The sequence below is a fragment of the Miscanthus floridulus genome, chromosome 9, assembly GCF_019320115.1.
Source record: "Miscanthus floridulus cultivar M001 chromosome 9, ASM1932011v1, whole genome shotgun sequence".
Classification (NCBI taxonomy): Eukaryota; Viridiplantae; Streptophyta; class Magnoliopsida; order Poales; family Poaceae; genus Miscanthus; species Miscanthus floridulus.
Genome location: NC_089588.1, coordinates 100853555 through 100879246, shown reverse-complemented (window position 1 = coordinate 100879246; position 25692 = coordinate 100853555). Strand labels below are relative to the sequence as shown.

At 43.8% G+C, this 25692-nt stretch overlaps 1 pseudogene; it reads left to right on the top strand.

Moving 5' to 3' along the window:
- LOC136480409 (uncharacterized) overlaps positions 1 to 25692 on the top strand; it is a 50456-nt pseudogene that overhangs the window by 12698 nt on the left and 12066 nt on the right.

The window sequence follows — 25692 nt, the reverse complement described above, 5'->3', positions numbered from 1 at the left end:
AAGATTGATGAAAGTTTTCAGGAGGTATGTTAGGAACAGATTTGGGCCAGAAGGGGGCATGGTTGAAGGATGGTCAACGGAGGAGGCCATTGAGTTCTGCACATATTATCTGGACATCAAAAGGGTCAGAGTTCCAGAATCTCATCACGAGGAAAGACTACGTGGCAAAGAAACGATCAGGGAGAAATCTGTTACAGTAGACGACCCTGTTTATTTCAGACAGGCACAGTTCGCTGTTCTCTAGCAAGCCAAGGGTGTGATGCCATACATTGACGAGCATAGGCAATCGCTACAAACTCTATATCTGAGCAGGTCATAGGCTTGGCTGGATAAAAACATAAGGAGGAATTTGTCAGCTGGTTGCGACGTCGCTAGCTTGGAATAAAGTTAGGTAATCAACTAGATGCCTTAGCCAAGGGGCCTTCGAGTACATATCTTAAGTACCAAGGGTATGAAATCAATGGATTCACATTTTACACAAAAAAGCAAGATGGAAAGAGCACATACCAAAATTGTGATGTTTGTTTTGATGCTCACGATGAAAACGGCAACGTGCAGGCGACATACTATGGTTTCATAGTGGAGATATGGGAGCTAGCCTAAGGTCCATTGAAGGCAGCTCTTTTTCGCTGTTAGTGGGTCCAGCTCGAGGAAATCAACAGTGACAGCGAAGGGTTCACTACCGTTGATCTCACTTAGACCGCATATAGAGACGACCCCTTCGTCCTTGCAAGAGATGTTATGCAAGTCTTCTATTCAAAGGACAACAAGACAAAAGGAAGGCTAAAAGTAATCCTACAAGGGAAAAGGAAGATTGTCGGTGTCGATGGAGTGACGGACGAAGAAGACTACAGGGGCTATCAGGAAATGCATCCATTCGGGGCGAACGTACCCCTACCTTTCCTTCAAGAGGGTGACGAACCTGCTTATGTAAGAATTGATCACAATGAGACCCTCATTGTTGATGCACCTAAAGATAGTTAGATTATTGTTAACTATATAATCATTATGCAGACGTTGTATCAGTAATTCGCACTAAATATTTAATTTATATTTTGTGCGCATCTCTACAATTTAATTATTGACTATGTAATCAAATATTAAGATGATGTTCACAAACACTATTATTTGATAATTATAGACCATTAATTAATTATCATAGAATTAAAGAATCAAGACACAAATTTTTGTGTTATTTTAGAATATAAACTAACTGCATTATTTCTATTAATAAATAAATAAAGAAAATCAAACTAACCGAACTCCCTATCCTAGCTCAACGGTTAAAGCCGCGCACTCTGTACTCTGAGACCTACGCTCGAATCCTAGGCAGGCCAAACTTTTTTGATTTTGCATTTATTATTTAGTAGTGCATTACGATGGGATAAAAGAAAAAAAACCATTCTAACCGAACTCCCTATCCTAACTCAGCGGTTAAGGCCACGCACTCTCGACCTCGCGACCCGCGCTCGAATCTAAGGTGGGCCAAACTTTTTTATATTTTTTACAAAAAGGCTGCAATGGCAGGCTCCAAACCGATAGTGTTTTTTTATATTTTTTTACTAAAAGATGGCGGCAGGGCCCTTCACTGCCGGTTTTGGTTTTAAAACCGGCAGTGATAGCTTCAATCATAGTCGGTTGCTCAAACCGACACAGAAGGCCTAATTCACTGTCGGTTTGTAAACTAAAACCGACAGTGATGTGTAGATGCTCCTCACATGTCAACAGTGCTCTCATGACCACAATAGTTGGAACACTGCTCCCACCTACCCCGACAACTTTAGTTCAGAAATAAAATATATCATGACTGCTAGCCTCTATAAAATGGCCCTCGGCTAGGAGCTAGCCTCTCCATGCATGTTGGTTTCAGCCAGGCCTTATCAGCCATGATACAATGTTTTCCTCTCACAACAAACCACATATATCATTATGCATTGTAGTCCACCAAAATGGTGCACACATGAGGGGCTAGAAGAATGCTACTGAAGATAGAGCAGCGCCGAAGATTAGAGATGCCACGAGGTTCACAGAGCCATCCACTGTGGTGTGCTCTAGACTGTATGTCCATAGAGACCTGGTGTGCTCTCGGCAATTTCCTGTCCCAGAGCAGCATTGGTTCATCGGTGCGGTGCCGAGCTGAATCTGATGTGCTCTGGACTGTACCGAGAAAAAGGCCATGTACAGCAGAGGCATGGATTCATCGATGTCACCTTATCATCTCCAACCAGTATAGCTCATAGACCACCTCGGTGTTGTTGTTTGACCCTAGTTGGTGCTAGAAGAATGCTACTAAGGTGGTTAAATTATAATGTGTTCATACACATTGATAGTAACATTGACCAGTACGCAAATAGGTCTTTGTTATCGTATATGGAATTTTAATGTAAGGTCTTTGTTATCGTATATGTAACTTATTTCTATTTTTTTTGTAATTTTTTGATGTATTTCATTACTATCTAAATAAATATATCGTTGTTGTTAAAACTTTCCCACTGTAGTGTCTAAATAAATATATCCTTTACATATATGCACCTTCACTGTCGGTTCTATTTAGAAACCGGCAGTAATAGTAACTTTCACTGTCGGTTGTATTTAAAAACCGGTAGTGATGTCCATGCCCCCTATATAAAACAAACTGCCGACCACATACATCTATCCCACCCACCCACGAACTCTCTCAGTCTCATCTCTCACGTTTCACTCTCACTTCTCAAGACATCCACTCTCTCTCTACGTGATTTGGTCATGGCTCCTGCATTTTTCAATGGTATTGATATGTTGTCTTCTCCAATATTCTATCTATATTCATTTGATCTATATTTATATTCATGTTTCTTTGCACTCTATATTTATATATATTCTTATTCCTTGCATTCGATCTATATTTAATTATGTTGCCACATTTTACTTGGAAGAATTTTTTGTGCATATATTTTGTGTTCATATTTTTTTTGCATTTTATCGATCAGGTGGTATGAACAACGGACCTCCCCCACCACAAGAACCAGGTTTCCACCCTAGCGATGAGCCATTCGCTCCTAATGTGGCCATTCCACGGTTCCCTGTTCTAGCTATTGTATGAAATATTTTCCAGCATCTTTTGTTTTTTGATGCTAACAAATAAGTGTAATTAGTTTAATATCATTGTTGCATGCATATATGTCGCAGACTATATCCCCAATAGATTGGCTGCGAACAACACTTAGCTGGTTCTTTATCTCGGACATCGTCGAGAACACGGCATCTAATGCAAGTGGTCGGCTATGGACGTGTGAACTCAGTTTTTCCATCCCTGTGAGGGGTTCAAATCATCGGAACCATATCCATGGGACGGGAATACAGAGACCGGACGTGATAAGCGCCTAATTAAGTGTCATGCACATCTGTTTAGAGGCACTTCGACATATTTGCTATGATGTGCCTGATTTCTCGCACTTCAAGGCACTTGCTTTGAATGCTGGTGATATCCCCATCCCGCAAGCAAGCGAATGGTTTCCGAGCTACAACCACGCGGACGTGGTAAAATGGTCACTTATACCTGAGTCGTGGTTATTTGTTATTTATTATTGTAATAACATTCTCTAATTTTTTTCTTTTTCTCCACGTGCAGATTGCGCTCTAGGACCTTACCTGTGCTGCATGTGGCTTGTGGGCCGTTCTAGACCAAGCTACGGAGCAACTCGGGTACGATTGGGACTTCTACAATGGAAACCTCGGCCAGCTCACTATAGAAGGATTACTAACAGGGGCAATGGTCGTTCAGTAGGTTACATCTATGGCCGACCATTCTTTCAGTATTGTGATGCACGAGAGAGTGCACTCATACGGGTATTGGACTTCATCGATACAAGCGGATACATAATCCGTGACATCAATTACCATATATGGCTACAGAGGCATGTTACTGTACGTGGCCCGATCGATCCCGGCAGTGATTCTGATAGTAATTAATATTTATTTAGCTAGGTTTTCAAGGTCGTAGTTTAATTGTGTTCTAATTTTAATATGTACGGCTTTGTGTGTTTAATTATTGTCATGCATGTAATTCGTTGTAACATTTGTTAGGCAACTAGAAATATACATTCCGGTGTTGTATTGGTCTCAAAATTATTCTCAGGCTTGCGCGTGACACGTGTGAAGGAAACACCAAGTTTGGGATTTTCCGGAGATGGTTTGCTACTTTCTGAGGTTTAATTGAATTTCCACGCGACGGCACCGTTTAATTATAGGTTGAACTGAGTCTACCCACAAAAAGATCCGGAATGGTGCCAAAGTTTTACACAACCTCTAATGTGCCCTAGGGATAAGAATTTTGTGAAGGTGGATGAAAAAAATCCATTGGGTCTAAGATGAAATTCATCCTCGTTTGTCTCATTCGACACACAGAAAAATATAATAAATAAAAAAAGATCAGAAAAACCTCAGATCCTGTTTGGGGTCTTAATTTGGGTGTACATGCTTATCAAAAAAAATTCAAGCCATTTCAACATAGGCAGAGTATACATGCTTCACAGAGGTACATGTGCCATTTCATCGAACCAAGACTATACACATAGGTTATCAAGGTTTTTGTGGTTCATAGTCATTTCGGTGTCGTATTGGTCTCAAACTTTTTCTTAGGCTTGCACGTGCCACATGTGAAGGAAACACCAAGTTTGGGATTTTCCGGAGATGGTTTGCTACTTTCTGAGGTTTAATTGAATTTCCGCGCGACGACACCGATTAATTATAGGTTGAACTGAGTCTACCCACGAAAAGATCCGGAATGGTGCCAAACTTTTACACAGTCTCTAATGTGCCCTAGGGATAAGAATTTTGTGGAGGTGGATAAAAAAATATATTGGGTCCAAGATGAAATTCACCCTCTTTTGTCTCATTCAGCACACAGAAAAATACAATAAATAAAAAAACTAATAAAAAAACCTAAGATCCTGTGTGGGGTCTTAATTTGGGTGTACATGCTTGCCAAAAAAATTTCAAGTCATTTCGACATAGGCGGAGTATACATGCTTCACAGAGGTACATGCGCCTTTTATCGAACCATGACTATACACATAGGTTATCAAGATTTCTGTGGTTCATACGCATTCCAGTGTCATATTGGTCTCAAACTTTTTCTTAGGCTTGCACATGCCACGTGTGAAGGAAACACCTAGTTTACGATTTTCTGAAGATGATTTGCTACTTTCTAAGGTTTAATTGAATTTCTGTGTAACGACACCGATTAATTATAGGTTGAACTGAGTCTACCCACGAAAAGATTCGGAATGGTGCCAAACTTTTACACAGGCTCTAATGTACCCTAGGGATAAGAATTTTGTGGAGGTGGATGAAAAAATCTATTGGATCCAAGATGAAATTCACCCTCTTTTGTCTCATTCAACACACAGAAAAATATAATAAATAAAAAAACTGATCAGAAAAACCTAAGATCCTGTGTGCGGTCTTAATTTGGGTGTACAAGCTTGCAAAAAAAATTTCAAGCCATTTTGACATAAGAATACAGATGCTTCTATTTATTCAGTATATAAAAGAATTTTTTTAATATATATAAACATCACTGTCGGTTTCAAAAAACCGGCATTGATGAGAATAAACCGACAGTGATACTAGTTATCACTGTCGGTTTATTTTTGAAAACCAACAGTGATATATAAAAAATTAAAAAAATTATGCCAGCCCTCTGATTCGAGTGCGGGTCTCGGGCTGCAGAGTTCAGAGACTTAACCGCTGCGCTAGTATAAGATGTGTGTTGAGGGTTATTTATTTTTCCTTTTGACCTTTAGGCCGCCTGGGACTCGAACACGGGTCTCGGAGGCTAAGTTGAGGGGTCTTAACTGTTGCGCCAGTAGGAGTTCGAAAGAAAATGAAAACTTATCCTACTTAACACCTAAGTTAAACCTAACTGCTAACAACATCACTGCCGGTTTGGGGAACGAACCGGCAGTGATGTACACCATCACTGTCGGTTTGCAAGCAAAACCGACAGTGATGAGCTATTTCCTGAAATAAATTAATAATTTATAAAATAGAACAAAAAAATTTTGGGCCGCCTGGGACTTGAAAACGGGTCTCGGGGGCTAAGTTGAGGGGTCTTAACCGTTGCGCCAGTAGGAGGGGTTCGAAAGAAAATGGAAACTTATCCTACTTAACACTTAACTGATACTTAGCACATATTTTAGCATGCCAACTGATACTTCTCGAGCAGATCCTACTGGTGTTAGTTTTGTTTACAGCTCCAACATAAAAGGCATGTCATTGTCAAATCTTTCCTGGTTCTTTTGCCGTTCCAACTGTGTTACATAGTTTTTGCGTGTGTGTGACCTGACAAGATGCTTTCTATCTAGTATTCTGATAAACATAGATTGCCCAGTTTGCCTCTATTGAAGAACCTACTCCCAAGGAACTAAAAAACTTCGATAAATATAAAGTTCGGATAACATAAACTATGGCGCAAAAGACAAAGGTAGTTGCAACCTATAAGATGTGTAAACTTCACAGAATTACTTTATGAAAATAAGTGAAATCGGATGATTAGTGCGAGCACATAGGATGTGTGCCAAGGGTTATTTACTTTTTCCTTTTGACTTTTAGGCCGCTTAAAAAATTATAAAATAGAACAAAAAAATTTGGGCCGCCTTGGACTGGAACACGGGTCTCGGGGGCTAAGTTGAGGGGTCTTAACCGTTGCGCCAGTAGAAGGAGTTCGAAAGAAAACGAAAACTTATCCTACTTAACACCTAAGTTAAACCTAACTGCTACACAACATCACTGTCGGTTTGGGGAATGACCCGGAAGTGAAGAACACCATCACTGTTGGTTTTGCAAGTAAAACCGGCAGTGATGAGCTATTCCCAAAATAAATTAATAATTTATAAAATAGAACAAAAAATTTGGGCCGCCTGGGACTCGAACACGGGTCTCGGGGGCTAAGTTGAGGGTCTTAAACCGTTCCGCCAGTAGGAGGAGTTCGAAAGAAAACGGACACTTATCCTACTTAACACCTAACTGCTACAACACGTCACTACCGGTTTGGGGAGTGACCCGGCAGTGATGTGCTCCATCACTATCGGTTTACAAGCAGAACCAGCAGTGATGAGCTACTGCTATAAAAGTGGCGCGGGTTGAAATTATCCCAATTCATTTCAACCCCACGCCAACTCCTCCCCCCACGCCGCCGGAGCACCACCCCATGCCGGAGCACCGCCCCACGCCGTTCACCGCCCCAAGCTAGAGCACTACGCCGTCCGTGCCAAGCCAGAGCACCGCGCCGTCCGGAGCACCGCCGATGCCTTCAGGAGCACGCAGATAGCTGCTTTCCCACCCCCACGGTGAGTGCGTGGCTTACTGCCCGCTACGTGTCTGATGAAATGTCCCACAGCTGCTTACTTTAATCAGTTTGATCATGCAGTGTGTGCTGTCATACAGTTTGATCATGCAGCTATGAATGCTAGAACCTAGGTTTGCCACACAGTGTGTGCTGTCTGTTTCTTTGTGTTTCTGGACGCATTGCTAGTAAGTAGTACATTGTTACTTAGTAGCACGTTGCTCAGCTCTATTCATCAGTATACTGATAAGAACAAAAGCATAATTTTATTTTTGGTTACCAGGATAAACATAGCAGGGACTCGTAATACTTGACAGAAATTGCTCTCTGAACGTTAATGGTAGTTTGTTTTCGGAGTACTTGCATTTTCTCTGTGAAACAAACTTACATTTTCTCTGTGAAACCATCTGGTGCATCATTGGAGCTTGGGCGGATACATATGTGAAACCAATGGCTGGCCTCACCTCGTAGCTTGCAATTGCAACTGCGCTCCCATCAGGCGGGTACTCAATGTTTTTGGAACTTGTCCACCGATGCTCAATGTTTTTGGATGTGAGGATGGAGTATATATACTTTAGACCTATAGAACTAATATATGTCCAAACTTGTCATGGAATTCTCCATGCTATCAGCATAAAGATGCATAATTATTAACTTATGCAAGATTACAAGTAATACATAGTTATGTAGCCGATGGTGGGGGATTTATAGTGAGACTGAAGACTCTGAGACATCTCTAGGAGTATATCCAAAAGTCTTAAACTGGCTCTCTAAATCATCATTTGGTTTTTAACAAATAAAAATATTCTTTATATCTTTCCTACATCTAACAACTATTACTAAGGCACATGAATAGCTATTTTCCAAACACTCCTATCTATGCAATGGTTGTGTGTTATTCGTCAATATATTAAATTGTATAAGAATACATCATGTTTGAATGACAACCTAATTTACTTAAATGTATAGGCAACCATGGCATGGTATGTAGTGCATGTTGGTCACATGCCTGGGATTTATCGAATCTTATAAGATTGTTATGCTCAAGTCAATTGCTACCCTGGTAATTTGCACAAAAAATATAACATAGAAGTTGAAGCTTTGAGGGCCTACTATAGTAATCCGGCCTACCTTGTCATGGAATTCTCCATGCTATCACACTACACCACAACCCTAGAATGGCGATGCACCATTGGTCGCTATAGGTGGATACAGCGACGCACTGTCGGTCGGTATAGATCTATGCCGACACTTAACTGCTACCGCTGAAAGTGGCATCGGGATAGGGTTATAGCGACCGACATACTTTTAGCGACCGATAGTCTGACGAAATGCTGAAGCAATACCGACCAACAGGCAATGGCATATAGTAGTTTTACCATCCAATAGTTCAAGGCTAAAGGGATTTATACCAACCAACAATCCAACGCATAGATCACATGATGCAAAAATACATTATTAATCTCACATTAACCAAATTACAGTATTCTTTTAGACATGAAACATACAAGGTCACATTCAACATGAGACACAAAATCGAGTCACAATGACATAGCTTAGATTTCATTCATGCCAATTGGTACATGTAATAGTCATGCTGGGTTACACACCTCACAGTAACATGAGACACCAAATTACGGTATTCTTCACAACACACAAGTCTAGCTTGCACACCTCACAGCTAACATGCCCAAGGAGTTCTTTACAAAATGTTACATCATCCAAAGCAACTAGCATCCATCCCCAAGCAGTTCTTTACAAAATGCTATATCATCCAAAGCAACTAACATCCATCGATGTTTCATCTCCATCTCACAAAATGTTTGATCTGCTTGCTGACACAAAATAATCACGTTACATCTAGCGCCTTCCACCTGAAAAATCAAACATATTTTCAGCTCTAGCTACTAGTGGGTGCCGCCTTATTTTCAGCTCATGTATTATCTGAAATGCAACACAAAGCTGGCCATGCACCACATATACTTATATGTACATATGCAATCGAACAAGCAACTTAACATCTCAAAGATGTGTACACTAACACCAGTTCCAACCGCTTCAATGAGTTTTGGGTGCACGCCTTCTCCTCCCCTGCTGCAAGACCAACATAGCACATATTAGTAAGGCATTCTGTAAGTAGCGAGATGGGCCAAAAAATCAAGATCAACCTAGAGTAACAGAAAAAATCAAGATCAGGTTATATATGCTTTCACTGCTTTTTGATTATTACAGTGTGTGCGTGCCATGAGAAAAACTATCAGTGTGTGCGTGCCATGAGCCCAATAGATGAGCAGATATGTAAAGCAGTAGATGTGAAGAGCAACTCAGCTCATCTATACACCAAGTCGGATTTATTGCCTACCTCACTGCATTGACATGGCTTCATCCATCCGGCCATCTCACTAACAAGCACAAGTGCACAACAAGGCAGGCAGGGAAGCAAGCAAATGTAACCTTTCTTCTGGACGCAGCACTCATAGCATGACAATAAAAAGCAGAAAACAAGATATACAGTGACAAGCTAGAGTAACAGAAAAATCAAGATCAGGTTACTGCCAATACCAAACCATCGCTGCCCGCAAAATCATATCGTCATTTACGACATGTGAACTATCAGTTGTGTGCGTGCCATGAGAAAAACTGAGGTCCAGCATCACCAACAATTCCATATAAAGATGCAATATGCTGCCAGATTCCAGCTATATATGCTTTCACTGCTTTTGATTATACAGAAAATACGAGAAGAAAATGATGTCTATTTAACTGAACTGAAAAGAGCTAATGCAAGTATATAGAGCAATCTCTAGTCCTTGCTTTCCTTAACTGAACTGAAAGAAAAGGCAAGATGAAGAACAAACTAGTGGATAGACTCCCTAGGAACAGCTAGCAGGGTGTGTTCAGCATCACAAATTGCAGCTTGGTATAAGTAAAATTCAGGAAAAATACCTACCTGCAGTTAGACTTGGATGAATGTGATGCCTTGCTGACGTTCAACTATTACAAATATCATTAATTAGAAACTTTGTTCACTTATCAATTATATGAATAAAAGAAACAAAGGAAAGTTTAGTTTATTACTCTGTTGTTATGGCCATGAATTGGCATTGACTTAGCATCAGCCAAAGTCTCACTGTCACCATAAGGGCGAGGTAGCACTGTATCCCTTTTAATCACAACCTTCACAACAAACTTCACAATAGCTACAAGGTTCTTTTTACCCATTAAATTTACATGTAGACCGACCAAAAGGAGGAAAAGCAAGGATCTGTCTTGCACCTAATGGGATTAGTAAATGAGGATAGTCAAAGTGAACAGCGTTATCAGTGTCCTATTTGTTTACATCTAACAGAGCATCATGACTTTGCAAAATTCGAAGAAATTTGTCATGTCAAAGAACAACTTAATAAGAATAACTGTCCTAGACTCCTAGTGTCCCTGAAATTCAGTTCAATTCAATTCAGTCTCAGTTGTACTGATAGGCAGGCAAGCAAGCAAGAAGAAAGAACACATGCATATTAACTTTAACAAGAATAAACATTGCAAAATAGGGTGATCAGTTTGGAGGGGGAGGGGGGCCCTATCTTGATAAGTAAACTTCCATATTTCTCATGAGCTACACTCGGTTTTCAATTAAGCTATAGATTCTCTGAACTATACACAGGAAGCAAAAAATAGAAAAAATCATCTTAAGCCATAGTAACTGAATGTGAGTAAATGCAAGATCAAACTAAACCACAGTCCATACTGATGATCAAACTAAAGCCACAGCCCACACTGAGTAAATTTAAAGGCAACTGCATATACTTCCTACAATAAATCTGGATGACACATTGAAGCTCTGCATGAACTATGTATTCATTTTTGCCATATGCCAAATCGACCTAAGCAACATCTGGGATGCAGAGAGCACACTTAGTTTCTATGCCCCGTGTACTTGTTGATTTGGCCCAGTTTAAGCAAATAAGCAACAACAAATGTGTCCACTATAATAAAATAGAAGGCACGGTTAGTAGCAGAAATAGAGATCCATATCACTACAGGAGAATCTTTACCAGGAATTAGAAAAGACAAGCAGCAACAATGGTAGCGAAGGGTGGAGAGAGCACTTTACCTGATACTCGTGAGTCTAATCCACGAGCTAGTTCCTAGTGCTTGATGAGGCCTGATGAGGCGCCTATAGATGCTGCGGCTTTTCTTAGGGCAGAGGTCCAAGGAGCACCTTCTTCTTGTACGCTTCAGGCAACCACGAATACAACATGCACAGATCCATGATTTAGTTAGTAAGGAGGTGACGCAGTCAATAGCAGCAAACAAGTGTAGAGGGACACCGTGGCTCCCTTACTTTGGATCTGGCCGTGCGGAGGGGAGATAGGGGGAGAGCTGGCTGTGGCGCCAGTGCAGAAGAATGGAGGACCCCGGAGGGGGTGGGGATGGGGGTGGGTGCAGAGCAACTTGGAGGGGGGGGGGCGCCGTACGTGGTGGTGGGAGGGGGACCTAAGGTCACTGACGGGGCAGAGGGAGGGGCGAGCTGAGTTCACAGGCTGTGCTGACCTGGAGACGGCGTCGAGCTGAGGTCGTCAGTGCGGAGCGGACGGATTGAGGTCGCCGCCGACAGGGGTGACCTGAGGTCGCCGGCCCGTTGACTAAGCGCGCGGAGGAGGCTAGGGGGCCACCGGTGAGGGCGGCCGGCCGACGGCGGTGAGCAGTCTTAGGGGGCGGCTCCGTGTGCAGGACCGGTGGTGGCCGCTTTTTTTTCTTCAAATGGAGCCAGCGGCGGTGGGGTGCTGCGCTGGGGTTTGGGGAAAGGGACCATGAGTTACTGGGTGAGCACCCAAGGGAGACGGGAAATGGGCTGATGTGGTGTTGCGCCTTGGCGGGCTGGAATGGTGGGCTCTAATTTTTTTTTCTGACAGGTGTGTCCACGTTAAAAAGTTAGGCGGGATCTATGGCGACGAGCGGTGGTCGTTAATAGTATGATATAATGACCGACCGTTCAATGTTGAAGTGAAATAGGATTAACGACCGACAGTCTGTAGCCAAACGAATATAACGACCGACAATCCATTAGTAATCTTTAACGTCTAACCTTCCGACGTAAATCGACATTTTTAGCGACCCCAAGTGACGGCAATTTGGGCTGTGGTGTAGTGTCAGCATAAAGATGCATAATTATTAACTTATGCAAGATTACAAGTAATACATAGTTATGTAGCCTTGTGCATTAAACTGGGAATATTTCCAACAATCCTATCTTATTATGAGTTTTTGCATGTCCCTTTCCTAGGATAGTATGAGATGCATATTTGCCCCTACCAACCATGTAAGTTTCAGATCAAAGTATCACTAATTGGAAAGATGCTTACCTGCACTGATACTTGTGAAAGAACCTCGCACGATGGTTGGGGGATTTATAGTGAGACTGAAGACTCTGAGACATCTCTAGGAGTATATCCAAAAGTCTTAAACTGGCTCTCTAAATCATCATTTGTTTTTAACGAATAAAAAATATTCTTATATCTTTCCTACATCTAACAACTATTACTAAGGCACGTGAATAGCTGTTTTCCAAACACTCATATCTATGTAATGGTGTGTGTTATTCGTAAATATATTAAATTGTATAGAATACATCATGTTTGAATGACAACATAATTTACTTAAATGTATAGGCAACCATGGCATGGTATGTAGTGCATGTTGGTCACATGCCTGGATTATCGAACCTGGGAAGTTGCTATGCTCAAGTCAATCGCTACCTGGTAATTTGCACAAAAAATACAACACAGAAGCTGAAGCTTGAGGGCCTACTAGTCATCCGGCCTACCTTGCAAACCATGGGCAACCGGCCTACTATGGTCCAATGAATGCAAACCATGGCCATCTGCTGGCACTGGAGATCGAAGAGAAGCCACCTGCCAGAGATGTGAAGATTAGAGAAATGCTCCTTGGTCTTGGAAAGATGTCATGCTTTTATTTATGACTATGGTCATTGCTTTTCTTATTTGGAAGTTGATGTAGGCTTAGTTTCGTAGAACAGTAGGTGGACTTTGTTGTATGTGGTCAATAAACAATGAATTTGTTCTGGTGAACATATGCTATTATTTGACTTTGTTGTATGTGGACTTATTATTAGACTTTGCATTAAACATATTATATATAATATATGAACATATGCTATTAGTAGTTGTCCATGGCCAAAAAACTAACCACGATCGTGTCATAGCCATCACTCATCATCGTCTGTTACCCCATCACCGAAGAATAGATCGGCAACAAGAAGCGGCTGGTATCGCTGGGACGGGAGAGCGCATGATCTAACAAACGGTGACGGTGTCAATGGTCGGATGAGAACAAGCAGCCATGGACCCATCTGGCCTGCTCGATCTGGGTCAAAATGACCAAGATGGCCAGGGTAACTTTAGTATCATGTGACTATGTAGCCACACACGCTAATCAATTGAGAGGGTCATAGCTTACTTGGGTGTCTCTAGCAGGAGCCTCCGCCGGCCGAGGAGTCAGAGGGTTCGGGTAGCAGGAAGGCCAGATCCAAGCGAGGCGTGTCAAAGATTCTATTGGTAGGAATGCACACTGGCACATTACTGAGTTCGATGAATTCAGGAATCCACTCTCACCGCCTATAGCTTTGACCAAATACAAGACTATCCTCGGGTTACTTGTTAGGGACTTTATCCTGATTAGGTACAGGAAGTGGATTGGGAGATGATGACCCGTGGAGGGTTCCCGAAAGTGAGAAGGATTACATATGGGATGTCAAGATCCCAGAGTAATTCACTTTCCAAACCGAGTATGACAAGGAGTTAGTCAAGAAAAAAGCAAAAGAAATCATGGGGACATGCTTCAAGAATTTTAAGGGGACATTGTACAAGAATTTTGTCCTCCAAAATAAAGAGCCAGATTTCGATGGTGGATAGTTTAGCAAAACAGATAGACTTCTGGCAAGATTTCAAGGAATACAGGTTATCCGAGGAGTACTTAGCACTGAGCAAGAAGAATAAGGAGAACTCGTAGAAAGCGGCGAATCCTCATCATCTAGCTCTCGTGGCTATGCCAAAAAGATGCTAGAATTTGAAGGAGAACTTCAAAAGATGGATCGCCTTGCTGAGGAAGGCGTTTCAGGTTGACACAGCCGATTGGGACCCCAAATCGGTATTATACTGTATGGGGAGGAATGTACGGCACGCCGAGGACGGGAGCTTTAGCTCCACAAATGAACCCATGAGAGAACTCATCTAGAGGATCTCCCAGGTAATTGAGGAGGTGAGGCAAGGGACTCGCACTTCTAATAGGGAGAAAGACATGCTCACCCAAGCACTCAGAACCAAGGAGCCCTAGTCGCACTAGAGGAACGGTGTTGTTCCTTGGAAACTAGCATTCCCCCAAGAATCTAACACTTACCGGAGCCGCTCGAGGGGTAGAACGGAACAGGAGGCAGAGTATTTGAGGCGACTAAAAGAGATGGAAGACAGAATGGAAGCATGGATTGAGGCGACTGTTGAAGCACGAGTCGAGCAAATTTTGTTGTCCAAGGGGTCAGGAGTACCACAAAACCCTACTCCTACTGCCTTTAGCCCATAGTTTAGGGGTCGCAGCAGCTGTGGATCGACCCCGCTCGATGAAGAAGAGGTGAATGTGCCTCATCCGGGGACGGCATCACTGAACCCGTCAATGTCAATTGTACATCCGTCAGGAATGGACAAAGGACAAGGTGGCGCTCTTGGCCAGGCCTGGCCTGCGGGAGACAGGACAATTAATGGCCGCCCAATTCCACAGGGGTACGCTCGCATCACCATTGATAGAATACTTGATAAGAAGTTTAACAAGATACCCATTGAGTACCCATAGTGGAAGACAGGCTAAAACTTGGTGTGAAAACAAGGGCTCTCAAGTGGTCTGGTGCAGCGCTTCATTAAGCTTGACCATCAATTGTCCTCTGATGATGAGGACGACTGCGAGTCTTTGCCCACCGCGATGATCACCCACCATCTCCCAATAGAGATCACTCCCCTCCTCATCCGAAGCCATCACCCCTGAGAAGATAGAGGTCTCCTTCTATTCCTCCTCGTCCAACTCCATCTTCATCCACTACTACATGATCGAATTGCGCGACGTCGCCCAAGTGGCCTCCGTGGCGGGCATCTCTTTGCCACGGTTAATGCCGTCGATTTACGTAAGCGGACGTTTTTTATTTTCTGAGGCGGGCACTTTTGCCCGCCACGGTAAATCGATTTACCGTGGCGGACGTCGTAAGACGTCCGCCTCGGAAAATAGCCTATTTCCCGAGGCGGACGTCTTAAGGTGCCCGCCACGGTAAATCGATTTACCGTGGCGGCCGTCTTAAGACGTCGCCTCGGAAAATAGCCAATTTCCCGAGGCGGACGTCTTAAGGTGCCCGCTACGGTAAATCGATTTACCGTGGCGGGCATCTATATGGCCCGCCTCGGAAAAGGCCCAAGTCCAAAATCCCCAGCAAGGCCCGATTTCTACCCCACTCCTCTGTCTCTCTCTTCCTACCGGTCGGCCCGACCTCCTCCATTCCGCGCGACTGAGTCCGAGGCGAGGCGACCCCCCACTCCCCACTCCACGCGAGACCGAGGCAGTCTCCTCTCCACTCCGTCGTCACCACTCCTCCACTCCTCTCTGACGCGACATCCACGGCGGCGCTGGGGACATGGGGCGCACGTCGGCTTCTGCGCGCGGGACCTGGCTCCCTTCCTCGGCGGCGCGACATCCACCGGTGGCGCGCCTGGTCTCCTCTTCTCCCTCGTGCGGATCTGGCCCCCTTCTCCTCCTGGCCGGATCTGGTGGGAGGGGCCTCCCCATCCCTCCCTGACGACGGCGGCGTGCGGTTCTAGGTGGAGGGCTGCCGGATCCGGTGAATGCCGCGACGTGGCGCTGCCAATGGAGGTACAGGTCTCTCTCGTCTCCCTCGCTCTTCTCTCTTCGTCTCCCTCACTGTGCCTCTCCCCTTTCCTAGATCTAGAGCCGGCACGGACGTCGGAGCTGCGTGGCGGCGCACGCGGATGCGGCTGCTCGGCGCCCTCCTCCTTTCCGGCCTCATCTTCGGCAGCGGCGCTGCTGAGGCGGCTGCAGCTGGATCCAGGGACGACGATGGCGGCGCTAGGGTTTCGGTTTGGGATTGGGCTCGCCGGTGGGCTCAGTCAATGGGCTCGCCGGTGGGCTTTGGGTTTTTTTTTGTTTTTTCCAAACGATTAACCGCGGCGGGCGGTGTAACGTGCCCGCCGTGGTAAAATTATTTACCGCGGCGGGCACGTTACATCGCCCGCCGTAGTAAATCGGTTAACCGCGGCGGGCAAGGCCGCCCGCCGCGGTTAAGCCACGATTTACCGTGGCCTCTAGGCCGCGGCGGACGGCTTTGCCCGCCGCGGAAAACCAAAAACGTCCGCCTCCAATAAAGTTTTTGTAGTAGTGATCAGCCCCAAGAAAAGAGACTCCTCCTCCTCCTCCCCCTCCTCCTCCATCTTCATCAGCACCGGGAAAACAGAATTCTCATCGTCATCCTCCTCCTCCTCCTCCACCTCAGCCCAAAACAAGATCAAGGACATCCTCGCAGTCGTAGAAAAGGTCCTTGGATTCGGTCGCTAATGCTCCCAAAGTGGACCAAAAAGAAAAGAAAAGGCCGTTCAGTGGCAGCATTACCACCTTGACGAAAAAAAATTTATAGCACACATCTCGAAGGAAGATTGTGTTAGTTTCTTCAATCTCTGTGCCTCACTGCCTTTGTATTTGTTGAAGTCCAAATTCGAAAGGCAAACACAGAATAAATACGCTACAACAATAACGAAGAAATACACAATAAAGATTTAAGGAACATACAGAAGTACGTCGAAGACAACCTAGGATTAGCCATGGAAGAGGCCGTGAACATCTATTATGATGTACAAGGGACGAGAACACCGGCAATGAAGTATGAAAGGGGCAATCTTTTGGTTCCCGATGACGAGTATAAAAATTTGACAACATATATGCGCCAGTTGCATGAATATTACATGGCTCAAGCAACAGAGACAGATGACTTTGGTTTTGAGGTTATTATCCGTTCGCCACATGTTTTCCATTATCCTGAAGAAGAGAAGTTCGATGTCGAGTGGGAGTGCTTGTTTCAGCTATACCAGAAACGCTCTCTCGATGTTCAAATGTTGATGTTGTGGACTATGTAAGTACCCTACACACACAATATTACAATTAACTACTCTCTCGAGACAAATTGTTAACTTTTGAGCACTTCCATGATTTTATGTAGGTGTATAGCAAAATTTTGCATTCTAAAAAGCAAATGGGATTACATAGACTTCTTGGAAACCCTTGCGAGTCAATGAGAGGACATGTCTAGGCCTCTATGGATGTGACGTGGAAGACCTAAAACATAGATAGATTGCTGTTCCAACGAATTCACGATGAAGAAGAAAACCCACATACTTCTAGCCTACAACTGCGAGTATGTGTTCTTGGCTTTTAATTTTATGCTTCTTTTTTCGTTAAGATTATTCGATAATTAGGATCCTGTGATTGTAGCAACCGTTTCGTCTTCATTTGTGTCAATCTTGCTAAAAATCTGATCGAGGTGTGGGACTCGAAAGAAAAAACCATTTCATCATCTGGATGCACTAGTGGCAGTGCTGAATTAGTAAGCGATCCTAATAACATATTATTTTCTAATCACACACACCGCTTTCTAATGTTTCTCCCTTTAATGTTGCTCAGTGTCCGAAGAAGACATATCGGTGGGACGCCGGTCCCATTCAAGGTTGTCAAAATGGAGGGGAAGTACCTATCACAGTCGGCATGAAACAATGAATGCGGGTTTTATGTAATATGGACAATGCTTCGCTACATCGGCGGGAAATCGGAAGAAGCCGATAAGTTGGTGTGTATAATCCCCATTTCATTTATGTCTGTTAGTAATTCAACAAAATGATTTAATGTTCTCTTTGGATATCATCTTTTTTGAACGACAGCACAAGAAATATAACCACCAAAGGCTGTTAGACATGGAGATCGTCGCACTACAATCGGAGCTGGCAAAATTCATCTTAGCCGAGGTATTGGAAAAAGATGGAGTATTTTCCATTGCACAATCCATGATGTACAAGGACCAGTATGGCCCAGAGCGGCTCGCCAGATTATTGTAAGAAGTCTGAGAAGCATTGCACAATCTGTGAAGTCTGAGAACATTGCTTTTTATTTTTGAGGGATCGAGATCTGGATAAGAACATTTGAACTGTAACCATAACATTTGTAATGTTTAATATTGATGGACCTTTCGTCTATGTAGCGTATATAAAGCGAAACCGGATTCCACAATAAATATAAATTAAAATCAATTATAAAATAATAAAATGCGAATGGGCCATCACTGCCGGTTAGCAATGAACCGACAGTGTTGTCTTGCAAAACACTATCGGTTATCAACAAACCAATAGTGTTGTCTTGCAAAACACTGCCGACTTGAGCCATGAACCGACAGTGTTGTCTTGCTCAACACTGCCGGCTTGAGCCATCAACCGACAGTGTTGGCTAGCTCAACACTGCCAGCTTGAGCCATGAACTGACAGTGTAGGCTTGCTCAACACTGTTGGCTTGAGCCAAGAACCGAAACTCTTGAAGCAACCATCACTGTCGGTTGGGACTACAAACCGGCAGTGTTGTTCAACTAGACACTATCGGGTGGAGCCAGAAACTGACACTATTTCCTATAGATCAGTGTCGGTTTTAAAGAACCGACAGTGATGTCAACCCCCCATCACTTCGGTATGCCACTGTCGGTTCAAAATCTGGCAGTGAAGGGGGTTTTTGAACCGACAGTGATGTCTAGATCTAGGGTAGTGATTAGTAGGTTTTTTAGAGGGTGTTGTATGTAGTAGGGGAGCTGAGGAATGAATTGATTGTCCCTCCTGATGCTACCAATGTCCATCCTAGGATCCTTGGGAGAAAAAGGTGGTACCCCTATTTCAAGGTTGGTGTCCCATACATTTTAATGAGGTCATCATTAATTAACCCATATGTTAGTGACAATATTCACTACCACTTATGTTTTGTTGATCTAGGACTGCATAGGAGCAATTGGTGGGACAAATGTGTTAGCTAGAGTTTGTGAACATGCATGCTACCTTTAGAGGCAGGAAGGATACCATCACACAAAATGTTTTGGCTGTAGTGGCTTTTGACATGAGGTTCACCTATATATCTTCTTGCTGGTTGGGAGGGATCTGCACATGATGGTCTTACATTGTCTAATGCTCTGGAAAGAGCTGGTGGCCTTAGAGTCCCACCAGGTATCATCCAAACCAACATAGTCATTGCAAATTAAATGACCATAAATGAAACTACCAAAACATATCCTTGTCTTCAAATTTCTAGGCAAATTCAATCTTGTGGTTGTTGTATATGCAGTGAGGCCTAGTAGAGAGCGCCTTTGGGGCATTGAAGAATAGGTTCAGGATTCTGGACAACAAACCTTCCACCCATACAAAACCCAAGTAAAGCTTGTTCTTGCTTGTTGCATTCTACACAATTGGATCCTCAGACGTGGCCAGGATGAACATGTGCCTGCTGAATCTTCCTAGACTCCTAACAACAATGAAAATGCCACACAGGCAGATCATGTGTCTGACAATGGTACATGGGCACAACAGAGGGATGCATGGGCTGCCTAGATGTGGCAACACAGGGGAAATTTGAGACTATAGTCCCTCTCTATGAACTATGTTAGCACTTCTGGTATGTGTACTGATTAGTAGCATTGATGGAACTTGTAATATTTTCTGATACCTAAGGCACTTTGCAGTGGTGTGACCCCTACTTGTTTGTTCCTGCTACTTTGTTTATGTATGTGTTTCTTCCTTTCTATTTGTTCATGTATCCTGCCATGGTTTGTTAAATGTTTGGCTGGTTGTGGATAGGAAATGGAGAACTTAGGTCATCAGGTTGTTAACATTGTGGATGGTGAGGACAATGTGGTGGGAAATCGGGGTGGGCTACTTCTTGGTGAGGATGGCATTCCTGTAGCCCCTCTACCCAATGGCCCAATGCACTAGAATCCTGTCTAGTCTGGGTTCATGCTAAGGAGGTTCCATGATCTAGATGGGTAGGGGGTCAAAACTGACAAAGGTTTCAAGGAGGTGCATGTTAGGTAGGTTGCTAGCATGGTTTTTGAGTTTACTGGGTCAATGTGACCACCCAGCAGATTTACAATCACTTGCGTAAATGGAGGACAAGGTGGGTTAAGATTGTTAGGCTGAAGGACCTCAGTGGTGCTCTCTGGGATGAGGACTACCAAATGATAGTCCTTGATGATGAACACCTGATTGGCCACACCTACGATAGGACATGTTTGGCTAACACATCATATATCCCATCCCTACTTCTATTTTGCTCCTTGCTTGTCTTTTGCTTCCCTATGACTAATTGTTGTATCCATTTGACTAATTAGGACTACCTAGCCGATGCTAAGTTCTTGAGCACACCTATAGAGAACTATGTTTAGATGCAGGCTATAGTTGTGGTAACCATGCCACTAGCAAGTTTGCCATGGGCTCAATTGAGCCTGAAAACATCTAGGCCCCCAGTTGGGTTTTGGTGATTAATGACGACATGAGAACTATGACTAATGTGCATTTTGCAGAGGCAATTTAAGTTAGGTCATGTTAATGGCAATTGATTGCGCAATTATGGTTTTCATGCCCCGTCGATGGAATTCATTTTGGTTTTTCAAGGATGGACGACAAGGTTAAGGACGGCTAGTTCTAAGTGTTATTCGGAGTTAAAGTGACACTTAGAGTAGTTTAGGACTTTGTTTATCCTTTGGCCATACTATTAAGGGGGTATGGACTAGTAGCTTGACCTAGGTGAGTCTAGTGGGTTAAGTGTGATGCACACTTGTCAAACCTAGCACTAGGTAGCTCAGAAATAGCCCTAAGAACAATTGGCGTCAACTTCACTCACATAGGATTTTGAGTTGGAAGTGATTGGACGGTCAAATGACTGACCGGACGCTGGTCTGGTTGTGACCGGACGCTGTGGAGAGTGAGTCCGGTCAGTTCATTTGATCAACTGTAGTAGTCTGGTACTGACCGGACGCTGGTCTGGTTGTGACCGGATGCTAGAGAGTGAGTCCGGTCAGTTGATTTGATCAACTGCAGCAGTCTGGTACTGACCGAACGCTGAGTGGAGGAGCACCGGACGCTGGGGGCCTGTGTCCGGTCGACTCCAGAGAGGTTCTAGAGAGGATTTTTCTTGACCGGAAGTGTCCAATGTGTGTTGACCAGACGCTGATCAGAGTCCATTCAGACCTTAATGGCTCTCTCTCTGGCACAGTGGCGGGCATAACTGACCGGAGCATCCGGTCACCCTAACCGAAGCATCTGGTCAGCCCGCAGAGTGATGACTCAGCTTCCAAACTTATGTTTTGAATGAGGAGGTATAAATACTTACTCCACTCGTCCATGGGAGGTCTCTTGCCCATTTTTCTGCTAAGAAACACCTTTGGAGTGCAAGGGAGAGCAAGAGCCTAGTGGGCTGATTGAGATTTCATAATCCAAGATTAAGGACCTCATTAGTGCAGAGGGAGTAGCAAGTGTGCATCCACCTTTCTCATTAGGCTTGTCTTGGTCAAGTGAGAGTTTGTGCTTGTTACTCTTGGTGATCGCGATCACCTGGGGCTCGGTGGTGATTGGAAGCTTGGTGATCATCTGGCAAAGCTTGTGGATGACCCAAGTCATGTTGTGAGTGGTTGAGGGCGATTCATCGTGACGGAGTGTCAAAGAATCAGTCCATAGAGAGCACTTGATCCTTGCGTGGATCAAGGGGGAGCTACACCCTTGCGCGGGTGCTCCAACGAGGACTAGTGGGAAGTGGCGACTCTCCGATACCTTAGGAAAAACATCATTGTGTTCCTTTCCCTCTCTTTGCTTTGAGCATGTACATTTGAGCAATTCTTTTCATGTCTTTACATTCCTAGAATTGTCATGCTAGAGTAGGATTGGAACCTAGGGTGCAAAACTTTTGTGCGGGAAAACAAAGAAACACATTTTAGGCATAAGGGGTGAAATGGGCTAAGTGTAGGGCTTAATTATTGCAAAAATTTAGAATTAGCCCAATTCACCCACCCTCTTGGGCATCTTGATCCTTTCAATTGGTATCAGAGCCTCGTGCTCCCTAAATTAGGCTTAACCGCCTAGAGTAAGATGTCTCACGGGGATGGATCCTTTCCTATCTTTGAGGGAGATGATTTTCCTTATTGGAAAATTTGCATGGAGGCCCACTTAGAGGCTTTAGACATTGGAGTTCTTAGAGCTGCCTCACAAGGCTTCCCAAAACCTAAGGATCCCGCCAACCTTCAAGACGATGAGGTCAACTACGAGAAGTGGAATGCAAAGGCTAGAAACACCCTCTTTAGAGTCGTTTGCAAGGATGTTTTTAACCATGTATGGAACCACAAAGACGCCGATGCACTATGGTCAGACATTTGTGTGCTCCATGAGGGAACCAAGAGTGAGCGTGAGGAACGCTACCATCTTGTAATGAAAAAGCATAATTCAGTTGAGATGCTTCCTAGAGAAAGTGCCAATGAGATGTATTCATGCTTGAATGTTCTTGTAGAGGAAGTCAATGGGCTTGGACTCACACAAATGCAACCCTTCGATGTTGTAAGAAAGATCTTGAGTGTCCTCCCCATTGACAAATATGGGCATATTGTGACGGTGCTTCATCAAGGTGATCTTTCCACCGCTACACCAACTCAAATATTGGGGAAGATCAATGCACATGAGATGTACATGCACATCACTCCACAAGATGGCTCTTCTTCCACCTAGAAGAAAGATTTGGCATTCAAGGCTAGCCAAGAGAAGAGGGGCAAAGCAAGAGTTGGTCATGATAGCTCAAGTGATGATGAGATTGATGATGCAAGTCTTGCTCTCATGGTGAGAAGAACCGCCAAGATGCTCAAGAAGCTAAACAAGAATGGTGTTAAGTTTGATGGCAAGAAGAAGAAATTCTTCACTAGTAATAGAAGGAAGCCCATCTCCGAAATTGATTGCTATAATTGTGGAGAACTTGGTCATCTAGCTCATCAATGCCCCAAACCTAAGAAAGACAAGTACAAGAAGAAGTACAAGAGCAAGAAAGATGATTCAAGTGATGAAAATGATGATGAGAAGCAAAAGTACAAGCCATACAAGAATAAGGATGGCAAGAAGAAGGAATTTTATAAGAAGAAGAAGAATGGAAAGGCATACATTGTTGGTGATTGGCTCACAGATATTGAATCATCAAGTGGCTCATCCAATGATGAAAGTGAGAATGAGAACGAGAAGGTGGCCGCTCTTGTGATTGATTCTTCACTATCTTCATCAACACCGCCGCCATCATCCTCTACACACCTATGCCTTATGACCAAGTAATGGGGACGCAGATCCCGATCTTCCGTTAGGTAGAGGTAACTATCATTGTGGTCGAGAATGACACACCGATCCGACTTCAGATCCAAAGATCGAACCCTGCAATCTTAGCACACAGCTCCTCTGGTTATCAACCGAGTCACAGACCAGGTTGACCTCGCCAAGAAGGCTAATCCCTACCTGCGCAATGAAGAACACAAGTAAGAACAAGAAAGAACGCAACCAAATTGCAGATGAATGATTAATCTCAGAAAGTTGGGGTCTCACAAACCGATGAACGGCGAAACTGTTCTTGACAGAATAATCTAAGCAAAACCCAAACCCTAATGAAGGAGTGGTGGCTGTTTATGAAGACTCTAGGGTCGTCCAAGACACCTGGACGCGCCTCTAATGGGCCCAAACACGATACATGGTCCAACGGACCAAAAGACGGTGTCGCAGCACCCTGGCAGATTCTGGACGCTGTCTTGTGACCATGATTCCTGTTGATTCCAAACAGATTTTGATGTGAGACCACTTGGATTGGCTTCCTTATTGAATTAGCTTTCCATCCATATGTGGATCGTCGAAAACAGAGTCCTGATGTGTCTTGGGTGACCAGTTTAAGGCAGACTGGTCCTGGAGGCCGAGGCAGACTCGAAATCATGTTAGACTAGTCCTCCGGTTCGTGTTGGACGTCCTTGCTGGTCATCATCACCTCCTCCACGTCTCTTAGTCCCTCTTGACCCTCTCCAATGTTCCTAAGCAAGATAACATCATTAGGTAGTAGTCTATTTCAAAAGTATGAAAATGATCACTTAAGAACGAGCTCACCTCTAAATTGAGTTGACGCATTCGAGCCCGGGTCATTGGACCTTGCATGATGGTTGGAGGATTGGTACATCCGAAGGAGTGATGTCTCATCATCCTCCCCCTCTTGAATTGGAGTCGTCCTCGACTTAAGCTCATCTTCTTCTTCCAAATAAGGTTTCAGATCTACAATGTTAAATGTGGGACTAACCCCGAACTCGGGGTGGCAACTCAAGTTTGTATGCATTATCATTTATTTTCTCAATAATCTTATAAGGACCAGCTGCTCTTGGTATTAATTTAGACTTACGCAGCTCAGGAAATCTATCTTTTCTCAAATGTAACCAAACCAAATCACCCGGTTCAAGTTTAATCTCTTTCTACCTTTACTACCAGCAATTCTATACTTTTCATTCATTCTTTCAATATTTACTTTAGTTGTTTCATGCAACTTACAAATAAAATCAGCACGCTCTCTAGCATCATTATGTATTCTCTCAGTGGTAGGTAAAGGCAAAAGATCAATAGGAGCACGGGGGTTAAAAACCATACACTACCTAAAAAGGACTTACCTTGGTGGTTGAATGTTCCGCCCTGTTATATGCAAACTCCACATGCGGCAAACACTCTTCCCACATCTTCAAATTGCACTTCAAAATTGCTCTCAACATGGTAGACATGTTCTATTCACAACCTCAGTTTGCCCATCAGTTTGAGGATGACATGTTGTAGAAAACAGCAGCTTGGTCCCCAACTTATTCCACAACGTGCGCCAAAAATGACTCAAGAATTTTGCATCGCGATCTGAAACAATAGTAGAAGGCATACCATGCAAGCGAACGATTTCATGAAAGAAAAGGTCAGCAATATGAACAGCATCGTCGCTCTTATGACAAGGAATAAAATGTGCCATCTTAGAAAATGATCAACCACCACAAAAATGCTATCCCTCCCCCTCTTAGTCCTTGGTAAACCCACACAAAATCCATAGATATATCAGCCCAAGGAGTAAAGGAACATGAAGAGGCATATACAAACCATGTGGGTTCAACCGCGACTTAGCTTTTGAATGTGGCGCACCGAGCACGTACGCTTGACATCTGCCTCATCCTTGGCCAAAAGAAGTGGTGGACAGCA